General features: G+C 44.9%; 1 protein-coding gene across 5 annotated transcripts in view; it reads right to left on the reverse strand.

Moving 5' to 3' along the window:
* The window catches only part of CLCN3 (chloride voltage-gated channel 3), a 126931-nt gene that overhangs the window by 99617 nt on the left and 5284 nt on the right, over positions 1-22030 (reverse strand). Inside the window, exon 1 of one of the 5 annotated variants that reach the window (XM_063458179.1) lies at positions 21359-21379. The exons of the other annotated variants lie outside the window; for them this stretch is intronic. The gene's annotated coding sequence lies outside the window, so the exon portion shown is untranslated. Of the gene's footprint in view, positions 1-21358; positions 21380-22030 lie in introns of those variants that run through there. 5 annotated transcript variants of the gene reach the window in all.

Here is a 22030-nt window from a genome sequence, read left to right on the forward strand (position 1 = left end):
GCTTAATGCCTTCCAGAAATAGCTTGAGATAGAAATTTTTAAAAAAAATTTAAATAAAAAAACCACAAAGGCCTACCATTTGTAAAAGTAGACACTCCAGGGTATATCATAAGGTGCATATTGTGCCTTAGCATGCCCCCATTTTTTCACCAATATATGCCAAAGTATGTGGTAAAAAATAATTTTGTGCATTTTTTGACATACGGATTGCATTTTTGCTGGGCATTTTGTATATTTCATATGTGCCATTAAGTTCAAAACCTCCAAATTATGCTCAGCTAAGTCTTCTAAAAAGACATCCCCAATGAATGTCTTTGGCACTATTTTGTGAAGCTACAGTGGCATATTGGAGACCAAGCCATATCAGTTTTTACAGAACTTTGAATTTTGACGCTGGGCCTATGTGCAATTTCCAAGCATCTTCGTAAGTTTTAAATTCAAACTACCCCACAAAGGCCTACCATTTCTTAAAGTAGACACCCCAGGGTTTTTCAAAAGGCATATTTTGAACCTTAGCGTGGGATAATTTTTCCGCTAGCTTGTACCAGGTGTAGTGGTAATAAGCGTTTTTTCTGCCTTTTTGACACACAAAGTGAGTTTGCACAGTATATTTTGCAAACCTTATGTGTGCTACGACTGTATAATACTTCATATGTTGCTCAGCTATGTCAGCTGAGTACAAAAATACCCCCGTATGTACCTTTGCCAGGTATATGTGGACATCAGAGGGGCACATTTGGGACATAGTCATTCCAGTTTTTTTCAAACTTTAAATTTTTACGCTGTGCCCATGTCCCATTTTAGAGTATTTTACCAGGCTATATAATCCAAATACCCCATAAAGCCATACCATTTCTTAAAGAAGACATCCCAGGGTATTTCAAAAGGCATATTTTGAACCTTAGCGTGGGATCATTTTTCCGTTAGCTTGTACCAGGTGTAGTGGTAATGAGCGTTATTAAATACATTTTTTAGCTTTTTAAAACTTTTTTTACTTTTTAAAACTATTTTTTAAACTTTTGTTTTGTTTATTCATTTTTTTAAAGTTTCCTAAACTTTCGTAAAACTTTTTTTTTACAGATTTAACATTTTTCTAAGCTTTTTCTTTTACCGTTAACCCCTAACTAGCAGTAAGCAGCACTAACAGTAAATTCCCCATTTTCCCATAACTCCCACTCACCCCAGCTAGCAAAATATTTAATTATACAATATTTAAATTAGTTAATTAAATTAATTTAACCCCTGAGGGTTAAAAAATAAATAAAAGTTAATCGTCAGGGGTTAAAAAAAATTAGATCACAGTATAATACTGTGATCTGTATTTTGATCACTGTAGGCAGTGATAGACTGGCAGGGAAGGGGTTAATTTTTATTTGGACTGGGTAAAGGGTTTATTTTTTTTTATTTTTTACTTAAACGTTATTAAAACTTTTTTAAACTTTTTAAAGCTTATTTTAAAACTTTTTTAACGTTAACCCCTAGTTAGCCTAACACTAAATCCCCCAATTCCCCACTAACTTCCACCCTCCCCAGCTAGCTAAATGTATAATTTTAAAATATTTAAATTAATTAATAAAATAAATTTAACCCCTGAGGATTAAAAAAAAAAAAAAAAAATTAACCCTCAGGGGTTAAAAAAAAAAATCAGATCATATTAAAATGTAATCCCTGCCAATTGATCACTGTAGTCAGTGATCAATTGGCAGGGAAGGGGTTAATTTTTTTATTAATATGGGTAAAGGGGGGTGGGATTTTAATTTAACTTTTTTTTTTACACACCAGGGGGCAGGATCACTGAAGATCCGTCTCCCTGCACTTCACACTGAACCCGGAAGTGCAGGGAGGCGGAGGTGAGTATGCAGAGCACATGTGCCCGCTCAGACATGCTGTCAGAGCGGGCACATGTACTGGGACAGCCCGATCCGGTGCTCCCGGTCTGCCTCTAATACAGAGGCAGACCGGAGCACCATTAACCCCACGATCGCCGCGATTGCGGCGATCTGGGGTTAATTTTACCGCGTGACGGACGAGGTCCGTCATCCGTCGTTAAGGGTATCCCCTGGATGACGGACCTCGTCCGTCACCCGTCGTGAAGGGGTTAAAGGGACACTATAGTCACCTGAAAAACTAACTTAATGAAGCAGTTTTGGTGTATAGAACATACCCCTGCAGCCTCACTGCTAAATCCTCTGCCATTTAGGAGTTAAAGGACCACTATAGTGCCAGGAAAACATACTCGTTTTCCTGGCACTATAGTGCCCTGAGGGTGCCCCCACCCTCAGGGTCCCACTCCCGCCGGGCTCTGGGGGGAGGAAGGGGTTAAACTTACCTCTTTCTCCAGCGCCGGGCGGGGAGCTTCCCTCCTCCTCTCCTTCTTCCTTGCGACGTCATCGGCTGAATGCGCATGCGCAGCAGGAGCCGCGCTCGCATTCAGCCAGTCGCATAGGAAAGCATTTACAATGCTTTCCTATGGACGCTTGCGTGCTCTCACTGTGATTTTCACAGTGAGAAGCACGCAAGCGCCTCTAGCGGCTGTCAATGAGACAGCCACTAGAGGTTTTGGAGGCTGGATTAACCCTCAGTATAAACATAGCAGTTTCTCTGAAACTGCTATGTTTATAAAAAAAAGGGTTAATCCTAGAGGGACCTGGCACCCAGACCACTTCATTAAGCTGAAGTGGTCTGGGTGCCTAGAGTGGTCCTTTAAATCCATTTGTTTATGAACCCTAGTCACACCTCCCTGCATGTGACTTGCACAGCCTTCCATAAACACTTCCTGTAAAGAGAGCCCTATTTAGGCTCTTTATTGCAAGTTCTGTTTAATTAAGATTTTCTTATCCCCTGCTATGTTAATAGCTTGCTAGACCCTGCAAGAGCCTCCTGTATGTGATTAAAGTTCAATTTAGAGATTGAGATACAATTATTTAAGGTAAATTACATCTGTTCGAAAGTGAAACCTGTTTTTTTTTTTTCATGCAGGTTCTGTCAATCATAGCCAGGGGAGGTGTGGCTAGGGCTGCATAAACAGAAACAAAGTGATTTAACTCCTAAATGACAGTGAATTGAGCCGTGAAATTGCAGGGGAATGATCTATACCAGGCATAGGCAGCCTTCGGCACTGCAGATGTTTTGGATTACACCTCCCATAATGCTTTGCCAGCATTATGGGTGTAAGGGCATTATGGGGGATGTAGTGCACAACATCTGGAGTGCCGAAGGTTGCCTATCCCTGATCTATACACTAGAACTGCTTTATTTAGCTAAAGTAATTTAGGTGACTATAGTGTTCCTTTAAGCAGAGAAATTGGTCTTTAAGCTTTAACAGGTATATAAAAAAAAAGGCGCAGACAGTATTTGATAAAAAAAATATAAAAACAGATAATATGGTGAAATATTTAAATATCAAACGAGAGACAGTATAAAACACAGAAAAAAAGGAGGTATAGAAACAAGGTAGATAAGAAAACATAACTAAATATCAGTGTCCATCTTATATAATAATCAAGAAAGTCCCACAAAAGTGGATCTCTAATCCATGTGGGCCGAACCACTGCCCTTCCAATCATAATCAGCAAATTTTATTAAAGGACACGGAGGCTCTTATTAGGCTTATCTCTTTCTTTTATTCCTCAGCAGCAAAGAAAAAGCTATGGTGTTTATTTGTAGGAAAAAAAGAAACATGCATAACTACCCTCACAGGGTTAACATTACATCATTATCCTTTAACCAATAGGAACAGTCCTAGTCTTATATCCTTCCATGTAACCTCCTCCTTTTCCTCTTTCTTTGCTGCTGCCTCAGCTAAGTACACCTTTATTTTCCATTACAATATCTTGTGATTAGGAATGTATTGTAAAGTGATATTTGACTGTTAATTGATGTTTTTTACTGTATAACGCCTTGGCGTTTGGCTTACCTCCCTGAGGGTCTTCCCTCCGTCAGGGAGCCTCTTCCCCGCGTTTCCCGCCGCCCCCCCCCCCCCCAGCGGGTGTGCCGGTCCCGCGAGTTCCACCGGGTAGTTTATTACCCTCTCTGTCCATCTCGCCGCAGGGAAGCCTCGGGGAAGAGCCCGGTCTCTCTTCAGGGGATTTTCCCGCCGCTGCACTCTGCATACGGGTGCCGCGCATGCGCGGTCGCGGCCCCACAGGACGGCAGCCATTTAAAGGGGCGGCATAACAAGATTTTGCCGCTCTTTTTTCTACCTCAGCTTGCACAGCCGATTAGAAGGTGCAAGCTGATTGGTTTGCCTAACCTGCCTGTCAGCTTGCCAGTGCCCCCAGAAGCCATTCCTGAGGGAACACTCGGTAAGCTGACAGTGCAAGTTTTTTGTCTCTGTTTTTTCTGTTGCCTTGTCTCCGGCCCCTGTTAACCTTTTCTCTACTGCTACTGCAGAAGGTTAACTCTTATTAGCTACTGTGTCACGCACTCTTAGCTTCCTAAAATGCAGAACACTAGTGAATATTCTGCCCCTGGCCCCAGTGATAAGGGGGACGCCAAAGCCCACTTGAGGACCACAGGGTCTGAGCCCTTAACCCTGCAAGGGGACGCGGTGAACTCTCTGGAGCATCTGGACTCAGAGGAGTTCCACTCGCTCCTAGATGCCACTATGTCAAAAATCGGTCAGAAAATGTTGTCAGACATAACGCAATGGGGGTTATGTCTGACAACATATCCCACTCCATTTCGAACGCCATTAAGGCATCTAACCCCAATATAACCCACGCCAGGGCCGCAGATGAGCCCCCTGTATGCAGAGAGGGCCGTAAAGCCACGTGCAAAACCCACAACGTGGGAAAACATGCCTCCAAAAATGAAATGACGGACAGGGTACGTCCTGTCACACCTGGGTTCGTGGGGCCCCCACGAAAACGAGCCACCCGCCGGGCAAAAGCGGCGCGGACATGGAAATGGGCAAAAGCCCAAACAGAATCTTCCGACTCTGGTTCGGACGTGGAGGAGGTTACGAGCGAGTCCGACATAGTCGACTCAGCCGAATGGGAGGGTTCCTCCCCGGGCCATAGGCCATCACGCAAGGCACACAAACCTGGGTATGACACCGCGGATACATCCGCCATACTAGACCCCCAGGGCGACCCATTGGTTCGACCCTGATACGCTGCAAAACCCTAGGTCAGGCGACTGGTATCCGACCGATCATGTGGCACGGTATATAGCGGCCAGGATTCGTAAGCCCCTGGATAAGGCCACCAGGCAGAAACTGCGAGCAGAATGCCCTCGCCCAACTGTCCCAGACATGGCCTGCACCACGCCAGACATAGATCCCAAAATTGCGCAATTTCTAGGGAAATCTGGCTGGAAAACAAAAAAGGGGCTCAATTACTTCCTGTGCCACTGCCAGGATAAAGTGCTGGATACACTAGGCCCTAGTGCCAAGATTTTTGAACTGGTCGAGGCGGCCTTAAATGACGGAACGCCCCTTGACTTATTAGCCATTAGAGGCTGGGCCCAGAGATCTATATGCCTCATCGGCAACGCAAATGCTGCGCTAGCCACCGAAAGGCGAAAGACCATATTGATGAAAATCGAGCCCAAGCTCGTTAACATGGCCCTCACCGAGCCAGGACCACAAGCCAAGGGTCTCCTGTTCGGTGACAGTTTCGTTAAAGAACTGGGACTTTACGTAAGCACTTTTACGGCCTTAGACAAGGCACAGACGAACATCAAGAGAGTGTTCTCCCCCAGAGTTTTTGGTGGGGCCGGCAGACAACGGGGCCGTCTGCCCGGCCGTTCATCCCGTGGTGTGTACCGGGGATACAGAGGCCCCGCCACGTCTAGATTCCAGCCTCCAGAGGCGAGAGTTCCCTCACCTTTCTTTCCGACCAGAGCCAGACGATGGCAACCACGAGGACCCAGAGGCAACACATACAGCAGACGACCTTATGGTGAGTGCACTGCTTTCACCCCCCCGGGTACACCGACTGTGGGGGGCAGACTGGTACACTTTATAGAGACCTGGCAACAACTGACAGCAGACACATGGGTCCTCAATACTGTGATGGGGTATCACATAGAGTTTGTACAAACCCCTGTTCAGACAACCAAGCCTCATCGAATAGCGTTCTCAACACGAGACAAGGCATTACTGAGCAAAGAGATTCTCACACTAAAAGGAAAAGGCGCCATATATCAGGTCCCGTCAACCCCCCTTGGGTTTATGAGCAATCTATTCCTGGTACCCAAGAAGGGCAGCGGAGTCCGCCCAGTCATCAACTTGCGGCCACTGAACGCATTCGTACGATACCACCATTTCAAAATGGAAGGTATCCACTGCCTACGAGACCTGCTCAGGTTAGGGGACTGGATGGTCAAATTGGACCTACAAGATGCCTACCTCACGATCCCCATGGCGGAAGAGTGTCACCACCTGCTCCAATTCCAATGGGAAAGGGCGACATGGAGATTCCGATGCCTTCCCTTCGGACTCTCATCAGCTCCTTGGTGTTTCACCAAATTGCTGAAACCGGTGGTCGCCTTGCTACGCAGCAGAGGCATACGAATGATCATTTATCTAGACGATATGCTGATCATGGCTCAAGATGTTTGCCAACTTCGATAACACCTATCGGGGGCACTGACGTTGTTACAAAACTTAGGATTTCTCATCAACTGGGAGAAATCGATACTTACCCCATCCCAAGGCATAGAATTCCTTGGTTTCCATAAAGACGCAACTACCGGGACACTCAGCCTACCGAAAGAGAAAGTCAAACGCATCAAAAAGGAGATCCGAAGAACACTCACAAGACCAGTGTTAACACTACGACAATTAGCCAGAATAAATCGGACTCCTCTCCGCCTCCATCCAGGCTATCTTTCCCGGGCCACTCCACTACAGGGCCTTGCAAAGACTAAAAGCCACACAACTACGCTCAGGGCACTCATACTCAGATTCTGTGCCACTCGACTATGCAGCCAAACAGGAACTCACGTGGTGGCTACAACACATGGAGGCATGGAACGGCAGAGCAATCTTCGGGACTGCCCCAGACTTCATCATCGAATCCGATGCGAGCACTCACGGTTGGGGAGCGCGATGCGGGCCTACCTCCACCGGAGGAATTTGGTCCTACTCAGAGAAACTCCTACACATCAACGGCTTAGAACTGATGGCGGGATCATTCGCCCTGAAGAGCCTCCTCGGGGGCGCAACCAATTGCTCCATTGTCCTGCGGATGGACAACATTTCAGCGGTCCGCTACATCAACCACCTCGGTGGCACGAAATCCAAGATTTTGACAGACTTGGCCAAAGAATTCTGGGAACACTGCCTGGATCGCAATATTTCGGTCCAAGCGGAGTACATCCCAGGCATGTCCAACGTAGTGGCAGACTGGCACTCCAGACATCTGCACGACGCCAGCGACTGGCGCCTGGACCACAACGTGTTCCTACAGCTACAGACGATCTGGGGCCCGATGCAAATAGACCTATTTGCATCTCGGTTGAACTCCCAACTACCAGCATTCTTCAGCTGGAGGCCAGATCCAGATGCACTAGCAGCGGACGCTTTTCTCCAACGATGGCCGAACAGCCGATTGTATGCCTTTCCTCCATTCTCCCTCATAGCTCGAACACTGGTACACCTCGGACGTACCCAAGCGTCACTGGTCCTCATAACACCATTTTGGACAGCTCAACCGTGGTTCCCAACACTCATGGAGATGTCCATAGACCTCCCGAGATTGCTCCCGGATGCCTTGTTCCTTTTATCGGACCCAGAGGGCAACCCACACCCCCTGATGGCCCAGGGACAGTTCAAACTTTTAGCATGGCTCCTCTCAGGGGACCCTGGATCGTACCAGACGTTCCACAGGAAACTATCGAACTACTGGCGGGAGCTTGGGCACCAGGAACTAGACGCTCCTACCTCTATGCCTGGAATGGATGGAGTAGTTGGTGCATGGAACAACAGGTGGATCCCGTACGTGCTCCTGTAAATTACCTGTTACGCTTCCTTACTAACCTGTACAATCAAGGCTTCGCCTACATTACGATTAATGTCTACAGGTCAGCGATTTCGGCAGGACATCAGGGAGTGGATGGAATACCTATGGGCCAACAGCTACTAGTATGCCGCCTTCTACGGGGAATTCGATTTGCTCGTCCACCACAACCCCGATACACGTCATTGTGGGACGTCAACGCAGTCCTGAAACTATTAGAAACTTGGCCACACAACGAAACACTCACACTTAAACAATTGTCAGCGAAACTGACCATGCTCCTTTGCCTGATCTCGTGCAAGAGGGTGTCAGATGTTAGAGCACTGGACGTTGATGCACGATCCTTTACCCCCACAGGTGTCTCATTCAACATCTCCAGGCGTACGAAGTCGTGAACCACATCAGTTTCATACCCTTCGTTCCCACATAACAGGAAGCTATGTCCAGTGGACTGTTTACGGGAATATGAGAAACGAACTTTGGGATTCAGGAATCCTTCAAACCCAGAATTGTTTTTGGCCATCAGACAGCCCCACCAACCGGTATCCACGGTGACGCTCGCCCGATGGGTGAAATGGATAATGGCTTTAGCACACATAGATATCACGGTCTATGGCGCACACTCTACCAGAGGAGCCATGGCGTCAAAGATTTTCACCTTAGGGGGTAGATTAGAAGACCTCTTGAGAACAGCGGATTGGTCTCGGGAATCGACATTTAAGGAATACTACTTTCGACCTATGGAACATGTATCAAGTGTAGTCATCTCACAGCTTTGAACTAGCCTAATAAGAGCCTCCGTGTCCTTTAATAAAATTACCAGATTTTACTAATTACATGACGTAAAGTCATGATTTTATAAAGGACACGGAGGCGAGTATTAGCCCACCCGGATCAGGTACATACAATGTTGTATCCCAACCCAGGTACGTAATAGGTACTCTAATAGAACTAATTGCATATGTATATATTTGCTTTGGGAAGTTATCGAACTAGTAATGTTTACAGGTTTACATATACTGATTACATAAATAACTCAAACAATTTTGGCTAGAGAATATTGGAAACGAAAATAGTTGGCAAGGACACGTTTTACCATTGTTTTCTTTGTCCTTTCAGCATGACAACCTACAAACACCCATTGTTGATGGCGATTGTTCTCGCAGTTAAGAGGATCAGTTCAGAAGATCCACAGTTTTTTTCTCATGAGCGGATTCAATATCAGGATCTAGTTATCAACCAGCCTGTGTTCAGTTTATAAGGAGTTATGATGGAAAACGTTAGCTTCGGCACCATCACGAAAGAGGAAAAGGAGGAGGTTACATGGAAGGATATAAGACTAGGACTGTTCCTATTGGTTAAAGGATAATGATGTAATGTTAACCCTGTGAGGGTAGTTATGCATGTTTCTTTTTTTCCTACAAATAAACACCATAGCTTTTTCTTTGCTGCTGAGGAATAAAAGAAAGAGATAAGCCTAATACTCGCCTCCGTGTCCTTTATAAAATCATGACTTTACGTCATGTAATTAGTAAAATCTGGTAATTATCACACTGGAACGCACAGCATCTACTGGAACTCACACTAACTTGGTCATCGTATTGGACTATAAGACTGGGAGAACTGCAGCTTCCATCCTAGAAAGACATTCCAGAGACCAGAAGACAGGGTTTTATTCGCTATTTGGCATTTAATCTACTGTGAAATGAATATGGAGGCCACCAAGTGAGTACTTTATTTTCTTACTAGTTATCCAGCCATCCCGAATAAATTAAATTAAAGGTACACTGAGGACACCTAGTGGATATTCATATTATTACACAGTCATTTTCTGTAATTTACTAGGCCACTGGTTCTTTGTACTTACCTATTACATTTTAAGTACTATATTATTTCAACAAGCAAGTTTGTGTCCAGAAACCCGTAGCTGTTTAGCTATAGGCCGCAACAGCACCCAATCTTGGTTTGCTATATTTTGGACATTTAAAAGGTTGTTTGGGCGGAGCCTAGTAGCCAAGCCGAATGGCCGCACATCAGAAGAGCTCCTCACTAAAATCGACTGAAACTAACTAAAAAACTAAACCAAACACTAAATTTACCTGCCTTCCGACCTCCGAGACGGGAGCTTACCACGGAGGATAGGTAGAAACGAGCAAGCGGCCAAAAAAGGCAAAGACATCCCGGGGATCGACCTGAGGCCTACAAGCGGCCTACTCAGACGGCATGGGGGAAGCGGGACGATCCCTCTGCTACCTGCAGCCCACCAAGTTGGAGGTCTCCCAGATGCACTCTCTCTTGCTAGCTGGCTTACCGTTATGCGGTTTGGGCACTCTACCTTGCACTGTGCGCTTATTATTATTTCTTCACTATAGGCACGCACAGCGCATATACTTTCATCATTACCGTTAAGCAGTTTAAATAGTCTATCACACACTGCGGAATTTTTATATTTGCCTTCATCAATCTGCTATAAGCATACAGAGCATATAACTTTCATCATACCCGTCAAGCTGCTCATGCTGCATAACATACACTGCACTTCTGACAGCGAGGTTAGCCTACCCTCCACTACTGAACCTTCCTGTAACTTCTTAAACTTATACTCGCATCTAGGTAGAACAGCAACTTGCACAACCTCAGTATTGTGCTAACCCACTCTTGGTGGTAGAATGACACAGCTTATAATTGTTTATTTTTTTACTAACATGTTTTGCACTCGCGCCACTACGTATAATCTTTTCTTGCTGACCATACGTATGTTACCTGTTTAAAAAGAAAAATGTGCAACACAACAATGTCATGACAATGTAAACTTTGATATGCCTGACGATGCTGTTATGGCACCACAGGCTTGTGTGTTAACCCTATTGCAAGAAAAATAAAGAATTAAAAATAAATAAAAGACAACACCTACAAGCATGGTGTGTGAACAACGAACTGAGGCCGTTAGAGGACATGCTAAACCAGACCAGAGCGACAGGCATCTTACGATTCAGATACTATCAGGTACACAGGTACTATGCAACATTACAGGGGAAACACCTAGTCCACACCTAGTCCAGGGGAACACACCCGACACACGGCGTCTCGACCCTATATGCTATGCTCATAGGCGCAGACGAGGGACCCCCGGCGCATTTCCACTCAAAGTGGGAACAGGCTACAGGAGTCAATTTAACGGAACAGCAGTGGGAGAAAATACATGTTCTATCCCACCAAGGAATACTCAGCTCCAAAATGCAAGAACATAATTACAAAATCCTGACGTGCTGGTATAGGACCCCAGCACGGCTACATGCCATGGGGATCGCACCCAACAACACGTGTTGGCAATGCGAAACCGCTGAGGGGACGGACCTGCACCTTTGGTGGTCTTGCCCTCGGATCATCCCCTACTGGCAACAGATCCACAACAAACTTGCGGAAATCTTAGACGAGGACATCCCCATGGAACCCCTCCCCATGCTTCTCAATCACACTCAGATGCCTTTAGGGCGCTACAAGAAAACCCTCATTAGACATTTCCTTAACGCAGCCAAAAGCCTCATCCCTGCCAGATGGAAATCGCTGGACATTCCAACAGTCTCACAGTGGATGGACAAGGTCAATGAGCTTTATGCAATGGAGTCCCTTACTGCGGATCTCCGAGGGACACAAGAACGCTGCACCCGCCTATGGACGCCGTGGATAACATATGTAGCCGACCAGAGGAGGGGGCGACCAGAGGCCGCCCGCCCGGGGCCCAGGGGGGAGGCAGAGTAGAGTAGGAACGGGCTGGACCGTGGCGGCGCCAAATCCCCCCACCCCCCATTCTTTTTAGTTTTTTCTTCTTCCCGCAAGGGAAGGGAGAAGGGACAAGCCCAGATGTGGACGAGGCCACACTCAGGTGACCGGAAGGGGAATATGGGGCCTTGCCCGGAGGGACTCACCGCCAGACAGGGACAAGAGCGACGGGGAGGAGGACAGAGGGCGACACAATTAGATGAGACCCCGACCCTGCAAACAGGACACCAAGACCGATGGGCATAACAGTTAAGCGTCTCAATCCAAAGGCGAATGACCACTTCGCACCTGGTGATCCTAACGCTTTTGTTTACAGACGGAAACACAGGTGGCTATGACAGTTGGCGCGCCAGAGCTCACTTGCTTGAGGTGGCTCCCCTACTCCCTAAAGGGGAGGGAGGGGATTGACGTTGACGCGAGGAACCTACCCTGCACGTTACGTCCATGGGGAATAGAGTTGGACCGAGTTAGGTCCTCAGGGGGAATATTTGCAGAAAGGGACAGGCCCCCATTCCCCTGGCGTGCTGAGAGGAGACATACTCAAACAGAGAAGCATAGCCACTTCACACAACCCAAAAAAATCGACGCACTTGCCCACACGATCTAGTGGCCAAACGCTAGCTAAAGCAGAATACATAAACAATGCCCCTCCGGCAAGCCCAATGCTAAAAGCCCAGCCAGACTTGACTTAGGACCCCGTTTGAACTTCTCTGCAAAGTCCGACCCAGTACTACTGACCATTACGAATATTAGGGACAGGAAAAGGGGAGAGAGGAAAGACAAAAAAGGAGGAAAGGGAAAGAAACAACAACAAAAAAGGGACAAAACTCCGAAAGACATAAGGGTTTATTGAGTTTGGAATACTTGTTACAACGTGTCAACCGCTAATGTTTAACCTGTACTGTTAACATGTTGCTCTAAAATAAAGAATGTCAAAATAAATAAATGGTCGTTTGTGGGACTTTCTTGATTATTCAAGAAGTTGGACTTAAATAAGTATTAAATTATATTTTCTGATCCACCATATTTCTATAACTTTTTTATTTGTCTGTCTTTATACTGTCTCTTGTTCAGTATTTCAATATATTTTCTGTTTTTATCCCATGCTGTATTAAAGCCTTTTTGTTTTACTCTTTCGCCCTGCCTTCTCGCATATTATATATCTTCTATATCCTAAATAGTAGCTCCTGGTCATCCCACTATTAACTTTTGTGTTTCTTTTGTCTCGTTTCTCATATAGGACTTGTGAATCGTGATCCAGTTGAGCACCATTTAGCATTTTATTTCTACACTCCCTCCACTTATCAGGGTAGAACACCCAAGTATTACTAGATTTTTATATCAACATTTTAGGTATTTCAAGCATGTCATATGTATGCAAAAGTGAAAAAAGTAAAAAAAATAAAATCTGTGGCGACTTAAGTTTCTTATGCTTGTGGCTTATGTAGCTTTTCTGAGATTTAAAAAGGAAAAAATAGATTAAGACACAGTTAAAACAAAACAAACAAGAAAAAAAAAAGTCTGAATATTGTTGGCTTCTTACTTACTTTGGAGGTCTGTGTAAAGAAAAATATTCCTATACAAGACTTTAGTCTACTCTGACCGTACATAAAGATGAAATCAGTATATATAGAGCATAATTGAAATAAAAATGTTAATAGCATCCCGTGGCAAACGTGCCTATGGCCACAAGCACCTGAAGGAGCCTGCTAGCTAGCCTCCTGCCCAAGGACTATGGGCCGTATCCCAATACCCTGTGAAGGAGTTAACCTGTCCGGCCTCCCCAAGAGACTTCTACTCTGTTCCCCTGGTTCGGTACCTATCCTCTACCGAATTTAACTGAACGCTCACTCCCTGGCGGCTGTTCGCACGAACTAACCCGCTAACAGACTTCAGCAGTACTTAGCCGCGACCGCTCTGGAACCATTTTCGGCTATGTGACCTTGCGGTTGTCAGGATCGGGACAGGGATCCAACACGCAAAGTACAAACAGGACAGGGTACGTATACCGGACCTTAGAATGGCCGGACTAACGTACGGAGAGTAAGGAGAATGGTCAGAAACAAGCCGAGGTCGAGGGAACGAGAGGACAGGTGAGCGAGGAACAAGCCGGGTCAAGGATACCAGAGGGAAACAGAGTAAGTCAAACTAGCCGGGTCGGAACCAAAGGAATAACTGAAATCGCCAGAGCACTGTGTGACTAGACAGGCTAGAACCACGACAGGGCAATGAGTGAATGGGAGAAACAGGTTTAAATACCCTGGTTACAGTGAGTATACCCGCCTCCGACGAGTCCTGAGTGGCTTCCAGTCACTTGAGTGACAGATCGGTCCGGACTGACGTCATGACGTCGGGCAGCGTGCGTGACGTCATAAAATGAGACGGATCCCTCGCAGCCGGCGTGAGAGTGTCTAGGAGAGCCGCGAGGGATGGAGGAAGCCGACCTGCTGGAGGAGTAAACTACTAAGTCTCTACCTCTTTCGGAGGTAGAGGCTTCAGGTACCCTGACAGCGGTTCCCAGTCATCTTGTTCTGGTGCTTTGACTCCCTTGCCGACGTGCCAGGAGAGTGCTTTTTGGAGAGAAGGCGCCTGACACTGTGAGGAACAATCGCTTCCTGAGAGCAAGGAGGAGCACCCCGTATTTTGGCCGCAGGAGCTCCCGAAAGTTGACCGGCCAAAGCACTAATTGTTCTAGAACTATTTTGGGCATGGACCAAATGTGAGGCCGGTCAGAACGTTACCCCTGTGGCGATTTCAATACACTGCATGGATTTAAGCGCTATCTGGACAACTTGGGCACTCAGATCAGGGGTATTCGGGGATGTATTATTTGTGGGATTATTGTATTTTTTTATGAGGTTTTGGGGTACTTTTATGTTTTTATGTTTGGCTCTCTGTTCATGGTACATATTGAGCTTACCGGTCTTCAACTCCCTTATCTCACAGGCACAGATCTCTAGGAGGGGCTTGTATTGTATTGTATTGTTTGGAGACCCCCTGCTGGGGACTGTGCATAAAAAGCAGAGTTTGACTCATTAAAATCAGTTGTACTCCCAGAACTATGTGTCATCTAGTTACTCGGAGGGGAAAGGGTTATTCATCTTGTTCCAGCTCATGGATGATTCAGCGGGGAAATCCTTGTAAAGACTATAGCTCCCAGGAATGTGTGTCGATCAGTCCCTGGGAGTATTTTATTGTATTGAGTTTTTTGGGTTTTTTTGTACCCTCTGTGTCCTGGGGGTAATTAGTTTATCGGTTATTAACTCAATTATCTCCCTGACACAGAGAGATACCTGGGCGGTGTTATGTGGCATCCAATGGAGACCCCATGCTGGGGGTCTGTGTATAAATTCTGTGTGCCTTACCTGAATAAAGCAGCTCATATTCACCCATCACTCAGTCTCGACTAGTGTTTGGGTGGACTAGCTATACAGCTATACTCTCTGCATAATCCCTTGAAGCTGTACCCAGGACCCTGTTCCAGGACAGGAAGCGACAGAGAGATCCCAGCCAAGCTGCGGCGGTTAGGGGCTGAAGCACTATGGGTGTCCCAATTGAGAGTTAGGAAGCAAGCTTGGCAGAGATACCCTGCCGGGGTACAGGGAGCTCTGTCACACAACCAAACAAGAACTACGATTGCTCATGTATAAGTAATTGTCAAAAACTGGAGAAGATTTTGAGAGAATTACAGATTTTAAGAACTGAACTCAGCAGGCTTTGTTGCAAGTTATTATCACTTGAACTTCAGAACATTTTGAAAAAGACCTTGATAGTCAACTCAGCATTACATACTGTATTTCCATTTAGACATTTAGTTGTGCTCAATGAAATCGCTTTCAAATTGGCAGAACGCCACAGTGTTCAGTCTGTATTTAGTTTCAAGGAAGCAGTCACAGAAACTACACTTATCTAAAATCTAATCCTAATTTAGTAAGTCAATTTGAGAAGTTGTTCATATTTTAAGGATTAGGCCTCAAATGCCCCTTACCATGAGTGCTGAAGGGTTTTAAATCAGTTGACAAGCTTGACTTCGAGTAAGTAATCCATTATATACTTGTGCTTTACTGTGATGCACTAAATAAATCCCTGAAGAGAAAAAATAAATTTTCATCCTCAAAATCTTTGATAGCAAAATTCTGATTATACCTTGAAGAAACGGATACTCCAACCAAAAGTCAGTGTTTTTATAAAACACTTTTTTGTTTGTAGTAACCCTTTCTTTGGTGCTCCAAACAAACAGAAAACAGGCAAGTCCAAGTTCTCCAACAACCTGATCTCCTTTCAGTGGTGTCACTGATTGAGTGGAGGGAAGTGTGTACCACCACTGTATGTCTAGAGCCAGCATGCATTGTGTGCTGGCATCAGGCGCCAATTTTGTACGGATGTTAACCAGCTTGGGACTCTAGTACCAGGCTGACCAACAACGCCCCTATGATGCTGCCTTAGGTGGAGTTACATGTGTGGCAGCAGAGGGGTTAGTCTCTGTACATACAGGTATTTATAGCGAAATGTTGCACATACAGACTCCAACCACCATGAGCACTTGAAATCACTGAAGTTGTCATGCTCCTTGGAGTAACAGTATACAATAAGTCAGGATCTATTATGTGTACATGTGAAAAATAAATAATACAGACCACCAGAAGTCAATCATCAGAAATCCAGGAGGTTTTTTTGTTTAATGTAAAATACTGTTCAGTAAGTTTTCAAGACATCCTTTGCAAATAAACTGAACCTCTAGTAGGGTGTAATATATAACTGAAATGTAGTTATGGTGCCAGGCGGTCTCTAGTGCTTCCTCACCCATGTAACTATTAAACCGTTAACAAACAGCTTGCTCTCCGGCGCAGTTTCCAATGAAGTCCAGTGCGTTTCAATAATTTAAAAAACATTTTTACATTTTAATCTATTTAATGTGGTGGCTTACTTGCCAGCCGCCACATAATTAACCGTAACGCCACCAAGGATTATTTCACTATTTGTCTGCTGTATGCTAGCCCAGATTTTACGCATTTGGTCTGGATTTTAGACGTCCAGCATTGTTCACTTAGGTCCTGAATTGCAAAATCTGGACATTATTGAATGGTGGAAAATGGTGATGTTTTGATTTTGCTGTACGAGGACAGCACTAGAATGTTCCAGGCACTATAATCACAATGAGATGAAGTGGTTACTGTGTACCTTTAAACTTACAACTAAAATTATTTGCTAACACTAAAATACAACCAACATTTATGAACCTATGTTTTAAAGCCAAACCTGGCTAATATAGCCAGGGCAAAAAAACGTATGAGCCAGACATGTGCCATAACAGAACAGGAAACCCATACCACAAGTAGAACACTGTAAAATATCACAGAGAGTACACCCACATCATTGTAAAAAAAACAACCATATTCAACAACATGATAAAGGGGCATTTCAAGATCACTATAAGGACATTCTCTCAAGCCATGGAACTTTAGGTTAATCATTAAACTGTATGACTCTGGAGAATTCACAGGCAAATTGCAAATCTTTAAAAAGTTTTTGGGGCCTAAAAATGTGCAATTCCCTTGTTTATATGCCACTATTACCAGTTTAATGAAAAAAAAAACACAAATAGATTTTTCTATTATCATTATAATTTGTACTTCGCTTTGTATTCCCTACATTTCACACGTTAATGAAATCACCCTTTAGGCAACAGTTGGAGGGTTAAGCCAATCAAAAAACAGTGATTTCTAAGCATATATTTTTTTTTATAAATATCAACTTGCTCCTGCACCAAGGCCAAGTTCTCACTACAACCAGATGTTTCATGGCTGATGATGTGCTCATCATCACTCCATTTATACATTGTGCAGTTTAATAAAATAAGTAGTCTGTCAAGAACACATACAGAATCCACATGTAAAATGCTTCTCACCTTCTGTATGCATATTGTAACCAGGTTTGGTCTTCATTAACCAGCTACACTTACAAATAAACTGGGGAAATAAAAAAATAAATTATATATATTGCTATAATTTTGATTATAAATAAGTTTTCTTCATATAGCCTTCCTTTTGAGTTGAAATACCTGGTTTCATCGTAGATATGCTTGTAAGTGAATAAATGGTGCAGAATCCAAACGGTTCTCTGGTCTTATGACGTTTGCTGAACATGTGCTGCAGATCAGATGTTTAACTACAGCATTAGACAGACTAAAAAGGATCTCTGTCTGCTGTTAATGCATGGGATGAATTATAAAACGAGAACATTCAATAAGAGCGTTTTATCATTGGCAAAGCTGTAATCCAGAATACATTTCCTACACAAAGAATAACTTTAGTCACACCCCAAGCAATTGCAGTTACACTCAAATTTACGTACTAAACTAGCCTATTAAATCTGCGCAACTAGAATTTTTAGAATAGTGCAACTTTAAGTGTATTAATCACCTGCCTTTGCCCAAAATAAAATTGCTACATGTTTTGGGGGCAATTCTTAGGTCTCAGTTTATTTTTGTGATGCTATTAGATATATTGTACATACAGGGATAATTGGTGCATTCAGTAAATCTGTTAATGTTACTTGCAAAAGCCTGTAGAAAAGCAAACAAATCATTGAAGACCTAAATAAATAATGATGTAGAATTAGGAATGAGTAAAAACATGCTAAGGATATCCCAGTCACAGTGCTTATGTACACAATACCAAGTAGAAAAAATTCAAAGAACACCCACATATACAAAGCACTTAAAGGACCACTATAGGCACCCAAACCACTTCAGCTTAATGAAGTGGTCTGGGTGCCAGGTCTAGCTAGGGTTAACCCATTTTTTTTATAAACATAGCAGTTTCAGAGAAACTGCTATGTTTATAAATGGGTTACTCCAGCCCTCAAATCCTCTAGTGGCTGTCTCATTGACAGCCGCTAGAGGTGCTTGCGTGATTCTCACTGTGAAAATCACAGTGAGAGCATGCAAGCGTCCATAGGAAAGCATTGATAATGCTTTCCTATGAGACCGGCTGAATGCGCGCGCAGCTCTTGCTGCGCGTGAGCATTCAGCCGAATGGGAGGAGAGGAGGAGGATCGGAGGAGGAGAGCTCCCCGCCCAGCGCTGGAGAAAGGTAAGTTTTAACCCCTTTCCTCTCTCCAGAGCCCGGCGGGAGGGGGTACCTGAGGGTGGGGGCACCTTCAGGGCACTATAGTGCCAGGAAAACGAGTATGTTTTCCTGGCACTATAGTGATCATTTAAGCTTAATGAAATGCTTTATGTGTAAAGTGAGTGCTCTTTTTTTTTTTTAATCCCCCTTCCAGTTTACAAAAAGTGCAGATTTCAATAGAAACTGACACATTTCTAAATTAACTTTGTTATACCCCTCCTTGTCTGTAAGAGCTAAACTCGATCGTTATTTTGCAGAGGCCCCCGACTGTGACTTTGTAGCTGGGTGCCCGATTTTCTTGGGGGACAGGGACCTGTACCTGAGCCTGCTCTTCCTGCCAGTTACCAGGAGCCAATATTTCATTCTTGCGCATGCCAAGAGCCTTTTTCCCCCTCAGCTATCACTAGGTCTGTTTAACAAGGAAAACATCTGATGCAATTATACATAAATCAACAATAAGAATGCATAACGGTTTGTTCACTAAACTTGTGCCCTCACTAAGCAGGTTGCCAAACTGTTTTTGAATGGTTTAACAACTTACCTTGGGGGGGCGGGGCCTGACTGTCATGGAGGGTAGACGTGCCTTGCTAGAGCTCCTCGTTAATCCTGGCTATTAAGGCATTTACTGACCACAAACAGCTCCAAAATAAGACAACAAAGAGATTTACTGACCCTCAGTCCTCACGGGAAACCGGTGAAGCGGCCCATGAGCGGACAACAGAACGACAGTCAAGCCCGTGAGAGCATGCGGCCTAGCACACGCCGGGCGGGAGAGACGGCCGATCTCCCAGCCTGGAGATGCCTGGTACCAGTCTGCTGCAAGCGGGCACCCCGCAACCCCCCCCCTTGGACCGGCGGGGGTGATCCCGGTCCACCTATGGGGAACCTCCCTGGCGTGGCGGCAACAACTGGGAAGTTAGCCGGAGAACCGGGAGGCCCACCTAAAATGGCGGAGACCACGCAGACCTCACACAGCCATGAGGTGAAACACGACTACGTGTCCAACCTGGACCGAATATTCAATAACTTCTGGCTACAACTCGAGCAAAAACTGCTACAGAGTGCCCCAACACTCCTAGACAGCCACTCACCTCGACAGCTGCCACCCGATCCACAGCACCAGCTTGCAGCCCCTGCGGGGAACAGAGCCGTGAAATGGCGGCGGAGGGACAAGCACCTCTCACCCCCACACATGGCGGCAAAGCGGAGGAAACCACTGCAACCAAACACGGCACACAGACGGCTCCAAGCACGCAAGCGATGGGAGGCAAAGCACAGCGTGAAAAAAACCATCTCACCAACTCATCCCCGCTTCCCTGGGCGACGTTCTGGAGGAAGGCGAGTCAATGCTCATAAGCCGCTCTCTGGGATGGTACACTCCTGGCAACCACAGCCACAAGCACGAAGAACACCCAGAGGCAGTGGACGGATTAAGGAACTCAGCTACTTGTCTAACGGCGGGAGGCAGAAGCATGCAGGCATCCGTGGCAGGCGACGACCTCACACACTGAAAAGAGGACTCAAGTTCCCTACTGATAGCAGCCTGCCAATAACGGGCATCGGCTAAGCAGACCTAGGCACAGGTCCATCCATGGCAAAGTCTATCTTAGCTGTGAAAGGCAAGAATTATGATCGCTCACTCTTACTCCTACTTTGTACGAACTAAGGTGGTAGCCATCTTCTGGACATCACTTAATTATTCTTAGCAGCCCACATTATTTTTATAATTTTGGTTTCCACCCATTTAATTGCAGTAATTGTTTATCCTAGGGCTTAGCTTGCATGTCTTTCCATATTAGCTAAAGTACATAACCATCTAACATCATGTCAAGTATGCCTCTTATGTCAAAGCCATGATCATTGCGCTCAATCTAATATTGCTCTCCAAAACTGCGATGCCATGCTCTAACAGATCACTAAGTGCGACGTTAAGTAGTCTGTTCCCTATGACATCTGTTTAAAATACAACTGTATATGATATATGCCTGCTGTGGCAATGTAACCAGATTGGATCGTGCAGGGCCCTTCCTCGGGTGGAACACCACTGAGGTCATACTAGTCTCTCTTACTGGCACCCTCCCCACTGCTGTAGAGCTATCCCGGCGGTGATAGTCAAGACGGTGCAACCATTAATACTCTGCTAGCCTCCCAAGCGCCTACACCGACTATAGCGCCCAGCAGCTCCCATGCCAGGGAATTACCTACTGTTTAGCCTGTTACCTTACTTTGAATTATTATATTTGTATACACCAGTGTCAATCCAAACAAGATGTTTCACACAATCTAACTGTTCTCTTGTTAAGTGACATTACATGTCTCAGCCTGTTTCTTGTTTAAAAAAAAAAAAATGTGCAGTACTATCATATGCCTCAAAAGTCTTACGCTTCTTGAAATGCCTGTGTTTATTGTCGTGGCATAGCAAGCCTGTCTGTTAAACTTTTGCACAATAAAAATAAAGAATTGAAAAAAAAAACAACTTACCTTGGTCCCCACGGTGCCCGTGCTGCGTTTGGTTTCTCCAGCTAGATGTCTTCACTAGGCAAAGCAGGTATGATACAGGACCATACTCATTGGAAGAAAGAGTCAGCTGAATGCTCTCAGCCAATGAGCGATGCTCTGAATGGTCCTGCTTAGTTACATAGTTACATAGTTACATAGTTAGATAGCTGAAAAGAGACTTGCGTCCATCAAGTTCAGCCTTCCTCACACCTGTTTTTTGCTGTTGATCCAAAAGAGAAGAAAAAAAAAAAAAAAACCCCAGTTTGAAGCACAATTTTGCAACAAGCTAGGACAAAAAATTCCTTATTGACCCCAGAATGGCAGTCAGATTTATCCTTGAATCAAGCAGTTATTACCCTACATTGAAAGATTATATCCTTGAATATTCTGTCTTTGCAAGTATGCATCTAGTAGCTGTTTGAACATCTGTATGGACTCTGATAAAACCACTTCTTCAGGCAGAGAATTCCACATCCTGATTGTTCTTACAGTAAAAAAAACCTTTCCTTTGCCTTAGACGAAATCTTCTTTCTTCCAGTCTAAACGCATGGCCTCGTGTCCTATGTAAAGTCCGGTTTGTGAATAGATTTCCACACAATGGTTTGTATTGGCCCCGAATATATTTGTATAATGTTATCATATCCCCTCTCAGGC

Source organism: Pelobates fuscus, chromosome 6 (genome assembly GCF_036172605.1).
Source record: "Pelobates fuscus isolate aPelFus1 chromosome 6, aPelFus1.pri, whole genome shotgun sequence".
NCBI classification, from domain to species: Eukaryota; Metazoa; Chordata; class Amphibia; order Anura; family Pelobatidae; genus Pelobates; species Pelobates fuscus.